The following is a 15,615-nucleotide window of genomic DNA, read 5'->3' on the forward strand; positions in this document are numbered from 1 at the left end:
TCTCCAGAATTGAGAACCAGGTCTGGGAGTTAGGGATATCTTCTATAAAGATTTGTCAAATGAACCTAGGAAGAACTTTCTAGCAGTGAAAGCAATTTAAAAAATAAAGTGGGGGAAGGGCACCTGGGTGGCCCAGTCAGTCAAGCGTCTGACTCTCGGCTTCTGCTCAGGTCATGATCTCCCGGTTCATGGGATGGAGCCCTGCATCGGGCTTTGTGCTGACAGAGCAGAGCCTGCCTGGGATTCTCTCTCCCTCTCTCTTTCTGCCCCTCCCCATCCCCCAAATAAATGAATAAACTTTAAAATAAAAATAAAAGTAAAATGGCCCCAGCAGGGCCTATCACTAAAGTGGTTCAACAGAAGCACTACAGGTGGGCCTTGGGGCATGGAAGGTCATTAGACTAAAACTCCTGGGCCCTGAGCATGGCTCCATGAAGACCAGGGCCTGACACGAGGGTAGACTCTGTTTCCACTGGGACTTGGGTCTATCAGAGGGAGGCCTTTGCCTGTGTCAGAGTCGAGGAGCCTCTCGACAGGGAATTCAGCCTAAGGAACAAGAGAGTCATGCACATCACTTAGGTTCTAGAACAACAGGCCAAGGTCAGGGAGGAGATTCAATTCCGGGCCAGTAAGCGTCTGTTCCCAAGGCTGTGCTGTGGGCCAGCTGCCATACAGAGGGGGCTGAATCACAAAGAAAAGAAAAGCAAAAAGAGACTCTTAGGTAACATCTCTCCTGGGCACCAAGAGGGCATGGGGGCTCTGGTTGACAGAAGCTCCATCAAGGGCAGAGTGTCCCTGGAGAGCTGCTGAGTGGTTGGGAGGGTTATACCCTGGTGTGGATGTGGCCTGCCTAGAATATGGGGTCCCCTTGCCTTTACTAGCACAAAGGTGCCTTATGGACCTGGAATCACAACAGGAGGGCAAGATGTTGGAGGCCAGACTGGACGGCTGTGACATTACATGGAATACCCACAGGCTGGGGATTCAGGAGGGCAGGGCGTGTGCGGCAGGGATCCAGGAAAAAACTGTCCAGGTCACAGCTTCGGTGGCCCTTTCTTGCCCCGGAACTAGTTGTGTGTGCAAAACAGAGTAGCTTCTGGCCCTCAAATCAGTGAATGGTCCCCCTTGTCTCGAGTGTCCTAGGCACTTCCTGACACTTCCCGCTATGCTGTCAGGCGCTTCGCACTTCAGTGGTGAGCCAGGAAGAAAATTGATAACACCAGAGTTGCAAGGGATTTCTCACCAACTTGTCTGTTCCTTCTGGCACCCACCACGGAAAGAGAGTGAATCTCTACCTTCCAGGGGCCTGTGGTCTATTTCGAGAGGTAAGACACACACACACACACACACACACACACGCACGCACACACGCGCACGCGCACGCACACACACACACACACACACACGCACACGCACACACAAGCCCAAGCCTGCACTGGAGGTCTGCATTAATCTGCATTGACGGGGGGAGGGTGCGAGGGAGGGGAAATATTTTAGTCAGTGACAAATCTTAACCTTCTTGTCCACAGAGAGGTGTGACATTAAAGGGTGCTTTTGGAGAAGAGCTAACAGTAATAGGGATAAGGACATTGGTGCCTGAATAGTGGCCCACACTGTCCACAGCCCGGTGGGACCAAAGTGGCAGGGTTGGGGGGGTGGTGTGGAGGGATGCAGCAGACTGACCCATGAGGATACGTATCGTGGGTCTTGTTTTTTTTTTTTTATCATTGAATCCCCAGGGACTGCCTCAGTGCCCAGAGCATAGTAGGTGTTCAAGGAATCTCTGTGAAATGAGTGAAAATAAGTCGCTGGGATATTGTGGTTTGTGTGGCTGGAACATCTCCAAGGGGTCTGCTCCCTTGCTGCTGTGGGTTTATTATTGTTACCATTGTTATCATTGTATTGTTCTGAGTTTAATTTTCCCCAGGACCAGGAGAGCTCCAGGTGCAGACCAAGTCTTCTGATCCTCTGACCCCTGGCCCAGGTACTTCCCATTCCACGCTGATGGCAAGCAAGTGAGCCAAGTAAGGGAGCCCTGGTCTCACTTCAAACCCCGTGCTCACTCCCTCCTGCCCCCTCCCCCTTTCCCTGTCTCCTCAAAGACAACTGTCTTTACCTTCTTGGAAGAAGGGGAGCTCCCAAGACACCCCTCGCCCTCCCTGCTTCCTTGCAGCCCCCCCAGCTGAGATAGCTGGATACAGCGCGAATGTCCTGGGCTCCCAAATTGGCCTGGAAAACAACGCAGCTGTACCCGATCTCCGTTAATCTAGCACATGCTGGCACTACCATCTCAGGATTGCACAGTAAGTGATGTACAGCGTGCAGACGTACTCTGTGAATTTTGAAGTCTATGCAAATGTTCATTATTATCCTCTTTTGAGCTCAGCCTCTCTGGAATGTCTCTGTGTGGCTTCCAAATCTCACTCTGAGAAAGAGAGGGACGTCTATTTACGCTCGTGTCTTTCCTGTGTGTGTTGGGGGGAAGTGCTGTGGGGGAGAGCATTAGGATGGGGGTCCGTGCAAGGAGGGAAGAGGCGATGGGAAAGGGAGGGGACACCTGTTTTTTAAATGGTTATTGATCTTTGAGAGGGGGCAGAGTCAGGGGGGCAAGGGATCGGAAGCCGGCTCTGTGCTGACAGCCGATGGCCTGAGGTGGGGCTCGAACTCATGAAATGTGAGCTCATGACCTGAGCTGAAGCTGGATGCTTGACCAACTGAGCCACCCAGGCACCCCCGGGGGACATACGTTTTGTAGGGAGCAGGAAGAGGACCAGGAGTTTGTCAGACAAGCATGGAGGCCTGACCAGTTTGCATCCTGCACCTGAGCTCAGAAATAAACTTGCATGAGGCAGACTTTTATTCTAGGTGAATTTAGAGTAGAAGGGGAAATTATCAGTTCAACAATGATTTATTAAATTTCTAGTATGTTCTCTGAAAGTACCATAGGAATATATGAAAAAAGTACAGTAGAACTGCACTGTTCCAGATCTCACATTTCTGACAATCCATCCTTCTGGAAGAGAGTCAAGAACTAGGAAGGAAAAAAGGTCATTGATTAGTCAGAAATACACCACAAAGTACACACATAAATATACACATTTGTGTATTTACCCTGGGCCTATTAACTTTTAATTTGCACATAGCTCTAGCAAACTTATTTATCTGTTTATTTATTTGTTTGTTTATTATTTTTGGTTTAAATAATAGTTGTGGCTCTGCCTTTTTATTTATTTTTTATTAAAAAAGTTTTTTAATATTTATTTTTGAGAAAGAGTCAGAGTGTGAGCAGGGGACAGGCAGAGAGAGAGGGAGACACAGAATCTGAAGCAGGCTCCAGGCTCCGAGATGTCAGAGCCCCGATGCAAGGCTTGAACCCATGAACTGTGAGATCATGACCTGAGCTGAAGTCATAAGCTTAACTGACTGAGCCACCCATCTGCCCCGCCTTTTTTTTTTTTTTCAGGTTTTCTTTTTTTAAGTCATGTCTCCACCCAATATGGGGCTGGAGCCCACAACCCCCCAGATCAAGAGTCCCATGCTCCAGGACTGAGCCAGCCAGGCGCCCCCAGTTCTAACAGATTTAGATGTTACAAACTTGAAAGAGAGTTGCTACTATGGATGGGTCTATAAACAGTGGTCTAAAATTAGCCTAAAAACAAGGTAGGAGAGAAGGAAATCTAGCAAAACTGGTTTTGAAAGTCAGAGTCAGCTGTGATTTAGCGTGTGCGGAAAATGGCCTTCTGTATACCTCAATAACTTTTGTGTTGACCTCATTGTACGACCACATGGTACACAGGGCAACCTCTGAGAGCCAGAGAGGTGAAGGAACTTGCTCAAGTCTGCATAGCCAGCCGGGCAGCTTAAGTGGTACCCAGGTCTCCTTGTCCTACCTGGCCCAGAGTTCTTTCCACTGCTCATACAGGGATCCTAACTGAGAGCCCAAGTTCCCAAGAAAACCTCAAATTCTGTTCTAGGTCTTCTATCTGGGACATCAGGAACATGTGTGCCTACTTTTAGAAAGAATTCCTTCGTAAATGATGATAATGAACAAAAGATTGGGATCTGACAGAGGTCCTGTGTGCCCCGTGGCCCCCAAACACATACACCAGCTATCTGGAGGCAAAGACTAACCCTGAGGAAGCACACAGACAGCAAAGATTTTGCTCTGGGAGAAAGAAAAGGTCCGTCCCTTCCTTCTATGGGGCCCATGCTGACTTTGAGGGTCAGACTAGGCAACGAGAACCAGAAGACAGTGCCAACGGGGGTGCTGATGGCAGGGCAGGCTTGTGATCCTCTGATATGCGCCAGGGGAGTGTGTGGAACATCTCATCAGGTATATAAATACCGGGCAGGCTTATTATTGGGTGTATACGGCCGCATTATTTTAATTCAGCGATCCTGTCCCCGGTGGTGGGCATCCCGCCAGTCTGCATTCCCACATCCTGCTGCCGACTCCGGGCCCACCCGTTTCTATATTGAGGAGCTCCTCTCCATAAATAAAGAACAGGAGTCAGGCACGAAAGAAAGGCCATTTAGAGCGCTGGGAAGGCTGTCACATGGCCCAACAAAGGGCAGGAAGTGCCGGGCGGTGGCCCTGTGTCGGTCCCCAGACCCAGCTCACCTGGCCAGGCTGTAGGGTCTTTGTGCAACAAATGTCAGGCCCAAGTCCTGAACTTCCTGCCATTTGTCAGGCTGTGCTGTGACCCAGAGTTCACCGAAATGCTTGCTGCTCCCAACAATACACACATACATCCTTTGGAAAAATTCTCTCTCTTTCTCCTGTCCAGGCAGTGATGGCTTTTTATGGAAGAGGCCGGGGGGATCCAGGGCTGAACCATGGAAAGTTTCAGTTGTATTTCTCTTCTGAAGAAGCCTGGCTCAGACACAGCAGGGAGAGGGCAGGATCCCAGGGCCAGGGGACAGAAAGAAGCCCCGAGGTCCCACCCCGGCTCTGCTCCAGACTGGCTTGGAGCTGTGAGGCCACGGGGTGGGGGTGTCTGCTTCTGTGACCCATTTGCTTTCTGCTCCCGAACGAGACTCCAGAGTCTCTGTCCCGCCTGTCTCCCCTGGGACCCCAGGACTTCTCTGCCCCAGAGTAGGCTGCAATCAGCATCCAGAATACCTACATGCCCACAGAGGTGAGCCTCGTGGAGCAAAAAATCAGGCCATGTGTCTGAAACAGAGGCTCAAGGATTGGAAGCCATGTCCCTGGCTCCCAGCTGCATCCTGGGACTCAGCGACTCAGGTCACTTCTCTGGGCAACAACGGAAGACTTTAACCACCCGCTCTGCTCCCTTGGGCTGTGCTCAGCTGCACACAGTGGCTCCCAGATACTGGGATAAATGCTGGTCAAGTGGTCCCCTGTCCCCTGTAAACTGAAGAAAGAGAAACGTGATATATTTTCCAGCTTGCTAAATTTATTCCATTGAAAGGACCATCACTTCATTCTGAGATTATGTTGTGAAGTGAAGAAAAAGAAAAATGTGAATTTCCCCATGCTGCTAAGCGTATTCAGTTTTAAGGGTTGTCCTTTATGCTGGCATTATCTTCTTCCTTCCTCCCTAACATGACTTTCTTAGTGTTAAAATGTGCTTTTGTTTATGACATCCCAGTAATTTAAAAATGTGTTTATTTGGTGCCCCTGGCTGACTCAATCAGAAGAGCAGAGGACCTTTGATCTCCAAGTTGGAGCCCCATGTTGGGCATGGAGATTACTTAACAAACAAACAAACTTTAATAAATTTTAAAAAATAAGTGTTTTTGTTTGATTGAACAAAGAGGTGACAGTTCTATGCTAGCCCTCTGAACAAAAAACAAAAACAAAAACCAAACAACCACCAGCACCTGCAGCTTGTAAAGGAACCACATGAGGTGCACAGAAGAGGAAGACTGGGCTGTCTCCCTCAAGGGGCTATGGCTTGGTGGAGGGCCACAGACCTGCAATGGTGACACATTACAAAATCTCAAGGGACTCTGTGCCAAAGTGTGGGGCCAAAGTTACTGGTGCCATTGGAGCTCAGAGGGGAGGCTGGCCCGAGAGAGTCTTTTCCATAGCAAGCACTCAATTAACAGTGGCTGAGTAAACGAATGACGGGAAACCACTGAAGAGGACTTAAGAAAATTGGGACTTGGGGGGCACCTGGGTGGCTCAGTCAGTTGAGCGTCAGACTCTTGATTTCAGCTCAGGTCATGATTTCATCGTTCGTGGGATAGAGCTCCCACATTGGGCTCTGCCCTGACAGTGCAGAGCCTGCTTGGGATTCTCTCTCTCTCCCTCCACCCCCCCCCCACCCCCCCCCCACCCCGCTCCTCCTCAGTTCGCACATGCACACACACTCTCTCTCAAAATAAATTTTAAAAAAGGAAAATTGGGACTTGGAGGGGGAGGAAGTCTTGGTGAGGGGGCGGAGATAATGAAAGGTATTGCTGGTCAGCGTGTCAGCCCAAGCACAGGCACAGAGGCCCAAAAGAACACGCTTGTATGGGGGCTGCGGGGACTAGTGTGACTGAAGCAGAGACAGTACTAATTGTAGTGGTTGGCTCTGATGTTAAATAAGTGCAGATGTGTCTTGAGATGTGTTTGGACTGGATGCAGCCATTAATGGGGGAGCCATGGCAGGTTCTTGAGCAGGGCAGTGCCAGGGTGAAATGCTAGATGAAGGCGATGACCCTGACAGCTGGTGTGTAGGGCTCGGAATCGAGAGCCTGGGGAGCAGCCAGAGGACTCCAACCTGGAAGGGCAGGGGGTGAGGGTGTGGGCAGTAGGGCTGGTGAGGGGGCACTGCCAGGATGGCAGGAGGACTGAGACTTTCATTCGAGAGTCTAGGAAAGTTTTGACATGCCTGAACAGAGGGACATGTGGGAGAGGTAAGTGGTTCGGGATAAGACCGATGAGCTTGGCTACGGGTTTGCCAGCTTTGAGATGGCCGGACTGGCGAGTGTAAGTGTGCAGCCGCCCAGGAGTGTAGTGAGAGAGCTGGGGAAGGGACCCCGGCCTCCTTGCCGAGGGACGGGAGAGGAGAAGCCACCTGGTGCTCCTGTGGCTGCGGTCGGGGGGATGGGGGGGACCCCGTGGGAGCGGGGGTGCTGGCCCTTCCCAGGAAGATCTCCAGCTTGGCTCAATAATGTGTGGAATTCGGGCCTGGATTGAAGGAGTTGAAAGCCGCCAGTGAGGGACTCTCTGCGGGAGGGGGGCTGTCAGGCAGGCCGGCCTGCCCGCTCTAGCAGCTTAGATAACCCGGAGCTATTTCAGGAAGAGTCCTAAGAAGATAAACAGGCCAGTGGCCAGCAGATGGGACAGATAACCTGTGCTTACCGGAGGAAAGGCAAGAGGGCCCTCTGGGGACAGGGTCCTTCGAGACAGGAAGGTGCCAGGGTGCGTCAGAGGGGGGAGGTGTGGGGCTGCACCTGGGGAGGGGGCGTCTCATCCCCCGGGCCCTGCCAGGCAGAAGCCCCTGTGATTCTGATGGGAAATGGAGACAGGAAGTTCCCTCAAGTCCAGAAGCTTTGGAACTTACTCGGGGTCCCAGTGCCCCTAAATTCGAGTGCCCCGAGTGCCCTGGGATCGCAGGCTCTTTATGTTTTACTGTTTCAGGTTGTCCGGGAATCAGTTGCCTGCCCGCATTTACTGGAGGCACGGCCCCGGGGTGGTGCAGTGCGTGCGTGTGTTGGCTGGTGGTTGTAGAAGTTGAGTATGTGTGATGTGTGGGTGTAACGTGTGTGGTGTGTGGGGTGTGGTATGGGGGTGAAGTATGTGTGCCGTAGATATGTGTGTGTGCAGCATGCACGCGTGGGGTACGGCTGTGCGGTGGGCGTGGGGCGTGCGTGGGTGCGGTGCGTGTGTGTACTGTGTGTGTGTGTGTGTGCGCCCGCGCGCAGTGGGTGTGGGGACTGTAAGTACAGTATGTTGTGCGGTGTGTGTGTGTGAGGGTGTGTGCGTGTGTGTGCGTGTGCAGTGCGCGTGAGGTCTGTGGGTCCAGTATACCGTGGGGGGTGTGCGTAGTACGTGTATACGGTACGAGCGTGCGGCCCGTGTGCGGGGGTGCGGGTACGTGTGTGTACGCGTGAGTAGCACGTGTGTGCAGCGCCGGCCAGCGGGGGGGCGCGTGCCCGTGGTGTGAGGGGCGGGCAGTCCTGGCAGGCTCCGGGCCCAGCTCCCACCCTCACCCCCTTGAAAACAGCGCTGTGGCAGCGGTGGCCCTCGGCGACTTCAGAACACGCTCTGAAGCCCGAAACCACCACGAGACGCCTTCAGGATTCAGTTCCAGGCCGCAGGCAGCCACCGTGCCCACCTTGCCCTCCCGGGGACCTCCTCGTCTATGTGTTTTCCTGTCTCTGGGCCCCTGTTTGCGCCATTTCCTCTCTGTGGAAGGCCCTGCCCATCCTCTCCACCTCAAAAAGCATCTTTGTCCTTGAAGGCTCGGCTCCCAGACCCCGGACAGGGACACCTTCGTGGGCGCTTTCCTGGTTCAGGCCCGCTGCCCTCCGCCAGCTCCCGGCTCAGAGCTTCCCGTAAAACAGGCTTATGGCAGTGGGTGGGGCTGTGGCCATGTGCTGAGCCCGCTGCACTGAGACACCCCGGGGGCGAGGATGGGGAGCCGGGCCCGGGCACTGGCCCCGGCCCCTGCGGTCCTCTCCGGGCCTCCCGGCAAGGCTTTGCTCCATCCACACACGGGCCTCACTGCAGCACGTTTTCTCATGGCCGTCTCTACAGGACCTCACACCTGGTTCTGCACCTCAGTTCCTGACTCTCCTGCTGGCACTGCCATCCTACCGGCACCCAGGCTTAAACACTGGGCTTCCTGGGCGCACCTAGGTGGCTCAGTGAGTTAGGCATCTGACTTTGGCTCAGGTCATGATCTCGCGGTCCATGGGTTCGAGCCCCGTGTCGGGCTCTGTGCTGACAGCTCAGAGCCTGGAGCCTGCTTCTGATTCTGTGTCTCCCTCTCTCCCTGCTCCTCCCGACTCATACTCTGTCTCTCAAAAATAAACATTACAGAAATAATTTTAAAAAAGCGAACAAACTGGGCCTCTTCCACTGTCCTGCATGTGTATGCACACTCGAGTGTGTGTGCATGACAGAAAGAGAGAGGGAGAGAGAGAGAGGGAGACGAGTCACTGACCACATCTGTTCTTCTGGTCAGTGGCTGGACTCATGACAAGGAAGAAGATGTCATGATGTCTCTTGTCACTGTCCTTCCCCACTTCAGGTTTTGATTTCCTCTGATTAGACTACGCAGTAACAGCAAACATTGATGAGGTATTGGTTAGGGTCAAGGTGACAACTCCTTCGCCCCCTAGAGACAACACTGCAGGGAACATCCAGAGCACAGCCCCCCAACCCTGCCCCACAGACCTGGGTGAGCTTTTCCTTGGGTAGCCAAGGAATGGGTCCTGCCACAGTGCTTTCCAGAATGGCCACACCGTTCCACTCCCAACTTGCCTATCTTGTTACCAACCACAGAGCACTTCATGTGCCTCTGAGCTTTCTCCCCCCATGTGGTCTGTTCGTACCTTAGGCCTGTCTGTCTTCTGTTGGGCTTGATGCCCTACCCCTGTCCTTTGTATATTCTAGATTTTACCTAGAATTAGAATAAACTCAGTGTTGGTTTTAGACCTGGCAATGGCTTCTCCCATTCTATCATCCGTCTATTAATTTTGTTCATAGTATCCTTCTTTGTCAATGAGGCCTTCATTTTGATGTAGAAAAAGGAAACTTTTATTTTTTTTCAGTGTTTATTTTTGAGAGAGAGAGAGATTGTGTGCATGAGCAGGGGAGGGGCAGAGAGAGAGGGAAACAGAGGATTCAAAGCTTTTAGCACAGAACTCATAAACCAAGAGATCATGACCTGAGCCAAAGTTGGACGCTTAATCGACTGAGCCACCCAAGCATCCCCCCCAAAATCAAACTTTTAAATTTTTGTGCATGCTTTTGAAATTTTAAGATGTCCTTTCCAGTTTCTAAGTCACAAAAATATTCTCCTATGGGGATGCCTGGGTGGCTCAGTCAGTCTAAGTGTCTGATCTGGATTTTGGTTCAGATCATGGTCTTGCTGTTTGTGGGTTCAAGTTCCACATTGGGCTCTGTGCTGACGGCACAGAGCCTGCTTGGAATTCTTTCTCCCCCCCCCCCCCCACCCCTCCTCCCCATCTCAAAACAAATAAAAAAAATATTGTCCTATACTTTCTTATACTAGCCTTACAAGGTTAATACCTTTTCTTGTACCAGGCTTATACTTTATCTAGTGTTTTCCATAGTGACAGGTACTCTGCAAGTGCTTTGCAGACACTTTGCAGACACTTAACAGGTGGAGACTGCTTCAGATCCATGTATTAACTTGTTCAATGCTCACAACCCTGGGAGGTGGGCACTGTTACTATCATCCCCATGCTACATTTTAGAAAACTGAGGCACAGAGAGGTTAAGTGACTCCTCCAGGGTCACACAGGTAACAAGCTGAAGAATCTAGGAGTCTGGCTCCAGAGACTGTATCTTCAATGTCAATGCTAAACCTTCTCTCTCAGGTGAACTTCACAGCAACCCTTAGCATAATGATTAACTTTATAGGTCAACTTGACTGACTGAGGGATGGATGCCCAGAGAGTGGGTAAACTGTTTCTGGGTGCATTCTTGAGGGTGTCTGCCTTCTCCCTCAGACTGAATTATCTCACCAGCTTTCCTGGTTCTCCAGCCTGCAAATGGCAGATCTTGGGACTTCTTGGTCTCCATAATGGCACGAGCCAATTCCTACAGTAAATCTCCTTTTGTATGTATCTCTAGGTATCCTGTTGGTTCTGTTTCTCCAGAGAGCCCTGATTAGTACACTCAGAGTAAATGAACGGATGCCACTCCTCCTTGCCCTAGCTCACAGCCCCAGACAGCCGCAAAGTCAGTCTGAGCTTACAGCCTGTGCCTTGAGCCACTGCACTTCGTTCCCACTGGGAAAGAAAGCCTGAGGTGAGCACCTGGACCTAGGTGGCTCATTTAAAAAAAAATTTTTTTTAAGGTTTATTTATTTATTTTGAGAGAGAGAGAGAGAGAGAGAGAGAGAGAGAGAAAATGCATGCGTGAGCTGGGGAGGGGCAGTAGGAGAGAATCCCAAGCAGTCTCTGCACTGTCATCACAGAGCCCAATGTGGGGCTTGAACTCACAAACCATGAAATCATGACCTGAGCCAAAATCAAGAGTCAGATGCTTAACTGACCGAGCCACCCAGGCACCATAGGTGGGTCATTTTATAAAATACCCCCCCAAATAAAGCAAGTTAAAAAAATAAAGAAAATGATCCCAAAGACTAGGAGTGGGGGCTTGAAGAGAGCAAAGCGGGAAGGAGGGCAAGCCAGTCCAAAGAAGCCCTTCCAGGCTGGCTGTTGCCGTGGCAGCTGGGGCTCCATCCTGCTGGAAACCTCTGAGGGAAACATAGAAAGGGTCTTAGAATTGTCCTGTGAAGAATGGGACAGCATATACCCAGAAGCTCCCATTCACCCACTGGCCAAGAATTATCCTGTCACGTGCATGAGTGTCCAGAGTACCCGGTCATGGAGGAGCTTGGGGGGCAGAATGGTGACAGGTGCATCTGACAGGTGCTGGCAAAGCTGGCTGCTACAGCCACGGCTGGGGGAAGGGTGGGTGCGGAATACGTGAGGCCAGGTGCTGCCTGGAGTTATTACTACTAGACCCGTCCCTCCTAGTCTCCAGAAATTTCTCTCCCTGCAGACCCGTCTTGTTTCTCCAAGCAGATCACTGGCTTCTGGGATGTGGGTATGGGCACATCAGCTCATTGATCTTTATTTCCTCGTGGTGTCCAGTGAGGTGCTGAGAACAGAGCACACTCTGATACAACAACCTCATCCTTTACTGAACAGCTTTTATGTTCCTGGCAGGTTTGGGGGCGGGGGGGGTGGGGTGGCGGGGGGGTGGTTCTCTGCCTCTGCATCACTTTAATCCTAGTGACAGCTCTGCTCTGCTTTTGGGTGAGGACGTACAGGCTGAGAAGTTTAGGGACTCACTGCAACAGAGCTAAACCAGAATCTAGGCTGGTGCCAAACAGGGACTCGGAGCTCCCTCAGTGCTGGTTTAAGGAAGCTCGTGACCCAGCTTCGGTCACCTGGACCCAGGACACCAGGGGGAATGGGGAGGAAGGAGCCTTTACTCAGAGGAAACAGCCAGAGGTTTATAGGCGAGAGAGGCAGGAGAGCTGGGGCTTGTATAAGGAAGAGCACTTTGGCCAAGTGCAGGAAATTTGTGGGAGGCTCTCCTAAAAGAGTTGCTGCTTTGGGGGCGGGGGTGGGAGAAGGTCAGGGCAGGGGAGGTTACTCCTTATCCCTCAGGCGGCAATGGGTGGGGGAGCTTGGGCTGAACTTTAAAATGCCCCAGTCACACCGCAGTCTCCATGAGGGCAGGAGAGACGCAGAGAGAAGCTGCCTTTCTCTGCCCACGAGAGCATCTGGGTGCGTGTGTACCTTTGTCACGGTCACGGAGGGTGGAAGATAAATTGGGGTGGTGCCCACTTCCCAGCATATCCCCCTGGTCACATTCTGTCACCAGTCTTAACCCACCCACCAGACCAACCCCCAACCTCACAGCTGAGCGGCCGCTCCACACTTCTGTTACTGGCTTTCCCCAACGAGCCTAACGGTTCTTGAGGGCTCCTCCATTATGTCCCAGGGGAGCAGCCGGGAGGCTCTTCCTGTAGACTCCCACCAGCTGCCACCCTTCCCAGGCTTGCACAGTTCAATGGCAGCAGGAATGGAAAAAGGGACAAGAGGCTCCCCAGACCTGTGGCCTGGTCAGCCCTTGACCGAGGTAGGATTTGTCCTTGGTGTCCCTCTCGCATGTTCCTCCCCTGACTTCAGTATAATCTCTGTCTCTGTGAGTAACTGACTTGTCCCCCACTCCTTTAGCCTGGCCCCGGTCCCGGTCCTGGGCTCCGGGTTCACACCACGCTCCCCTCTAATGCCACTTCCAAGAGGCAGCCCCTGCCAACAGTTAGCTGTTTATATTAGTGACATATGTTTAAAAACAGGATCAAACAATGTGTATCACTGTTCAAATCACTCCCCTCCTTCAGTAAGGTCACAGCCACCTTTCCACAGAAGGCACACGAACCCAACTTTTTCTTTTCAGGGGCTGCTTGACATTTCAGTACAGGCACATGCCATATTTTTAACAGGCTCACTTCCCATTCTTTACTGAGAAACTGTCATGGATAAAGCTCTATTGTGGGGACCAGAATTTACATTCAAGTAACGAAAACAGGAAATATAACAGTAATTATATAAATAAGCCGGAGCACTATGGATGGTGTTAAGTGTGATAAAGAAAATAAAACCAGAGGGTTTGGGAAAACGTCACTCTCGGGTGACACTTGACAACTAAATACAAACTTCTGGAGAACAAGAAGGATGCATACTTGGGCCCTGTCCAGTGTGGACTAGGACGCACACTACTGGCGACACCAGTGAATCCATATGATGTGGACGGTAGACACGGAGATGAGAGGAACCCTGTGGCCTGAGTCTTGCCTCTTCCTTACTTGGTGTCCTCAGGGCCAGTGGCAGCAGGTACAGGACAGCTGCCAAGGGATGGGTACATACAGGTACACAGGCTGCTCAGCAGGCCCACGGCCCCTTGGGGTGAGTCCCTAACAGACTAGGCAGGCATGACAGAGCACTGGGCCAGGCCCAGCTGCAGCACTCCCTCACTTTTGTGACCTCTCAGAGTAATAAGGGGACTCTCTTATTTGTAAAACTGAATAAAACACCTAATCTGCCTCCGCTTCCACAAGATAACTTAAATGGAGTTGCTTTAGGGGGCGCCCGGGTGGCTCGGTTTGTTAAGCGGCCAACTCTTGATCTCAGTTCAGGTCTTGAGTTCAGGTCACGGGTTCAAGCCCCGTGTCAGGCTCTGTGCTGAGTGTCGAGACTACTTAAGATTCTCTCTCTCAGGGCACCTGGAAGGCTCAGTCAGTTGAGCGTCCGACTTCGGCTCAGGTCATGATCTTGTGGTCCGTGGGTTCAAGCCCTGCATCGGGCTCTGTGCTGACAGTGCGGAGCCTGGAGCCTGCTTAGGATTCTGTGTCTCCCTCTCTCTCTGCCCCTCCCCTGCTTGGGCTCTGTCTCTCTCTCTCTCTCTCTCTCTCTCAAAAATAAGTAAACATTAAAAAATAAAAAATAAAAAAAGGCTTCTACATCAGTGTCCTGGGCCTGCTGTAACAAAGCACCACACACTGGATGGGTTTAACACAACAGAAATTATTGTCTCACAGTTCCAGAGGCTGCAAGTTTGAAATCAGGTCGGCTCCTCCTTAGGGGCTCTGAGGGGAATCTGTTCCAGGCCTCTGTCCTAGCTTCTGGTAGCCATCAGCGATCCTTGGCATTCTGTGACAGCATCTCTAATCTCTGCCTCTGTCATCACACAACATCCTCCCTGGGTGTCTGAATACAAATTTCTCTCTTTTTATGAGGACACCAGTTATTGGATTAGGGCCCACCCTAATGACCAAGTCTTAACGTGATTACATCTGCAAAGACCCTATTTCTTTCTTTCTTCCTCCCTTCCTCCCTTCCTCCCTCCCTCTTTCTTTTTCTTTCTTTCTTTCTTTCTTTCTTTCTTTCTTTCTTTCTTCCTTCCTTCCTTCCTTCCTTCCTTCCTTTCTTTCTTTCTTTCTTTCTTTCTTTCTTTCTTTCTTTCTTTCTTATGTTTATTTATTTTTGAGAGAGAGACAGACAAAGCACTAGCAGGGGAAGGGCAGAGAGACAGGGGGACAGAGGATCCAAATAGGGCTCTGTACTGACAGCAGAAAACCCAATGCAGGGCTCGAATCCACAAACTGTGAGATCATGACCTGAGCTGCTTTCATAATAAGGTCACACTCACAGTACCAGAGTTAAGACTTGAACATATCTCTTTGTGGGCACACAATCCAAACCATTATAGTACTTAATGTCCCCTTCATCATCAGCACCATCATTGTCATCATCACCACAAAGAATCAATGTTAAAAAACAGGGCTCCTGGGTGGCTTAGTCAGTTAAGCATCCAATTCTTGGTTTCGGCTGTGGTCATGATCTCATGGTTTCATGGGTTTCAGCCCCACGCTGCTTGGGATTCTCTGTCTTTGTTCTCTCTGCCTCCCCCCCCACTCATGCTGTCTCTCTCTCTTGCAAAATAAATAAATAAACTTTATAAACACACACACACACACACACACACACACACACACACACACACACACTGGCTCAGTCAGTTGAGCATTAGACTCTTGATTTCACCTTAGGTCAGGAGCTTATAGCACATGGGATGGAGCTCTGTGTTGGGCTCTGCACTGACAGCCTGGAGACTGCTTGGGATTCCCTCTTGCTCCCTCTTTTTCTGTCCCTCCCCTGCATGGGCTTGTGCATGCAAGTGCTCTCTCTCTCTTCTCTCTCAAAATAAACAAATAAACATTAAAAAACAAAGAAACACACCAGGATGCCTGGCTGCCTCAGTAGACACAGCATGCTACTCTTGATCCTATAGGTTGTAAGTTCAAGCCCTACGATGGGTATAGAGATTACTTAAAGTATTTAGAGCAAGCAAGCAAGCAAACATACCCAAGTGCATTATCAGCAAAC

General features: G+C 51.1%; 1 long non-coding RNA gene across 1 annotated transcript in view; it reads right to left on the reverse strand.

Moving 5' to 3' along the window:
* Positions 1-2,890: 2,890 nt before the first annotated feature.
* The window catches only part of LOC132679538 (uncharacterized), a 35,803-nt gene continuing 23,078 nt past the window's right edge, over positions 2,891-15,615 (reverse strand). Inside the window, exon 4 of the long non-coding RNA XR_009610205.3 lies at positions 2,891-3,031. This is a non-coding gene — a long non-coding RNA (uncharacterized LOC132679538). The remainder of the gene's footprint in view (positions 3,032-15,615) is intronic.

This window comes from Panthera onca, chromosome A2 (assembly GCF_046562875.1).
Source record: "Panthera onca isolate mPanOnc1 chromosome A2, mPanOnc1 haplotype 2, whole genome shotgun sequence".
Taxonomy (NCBI): domain Eukaryota; kingdom Metazoa; phylum Chordata; class Mammalia; order Carnivora; family Felidae; genus Panthera; species Panthera onca.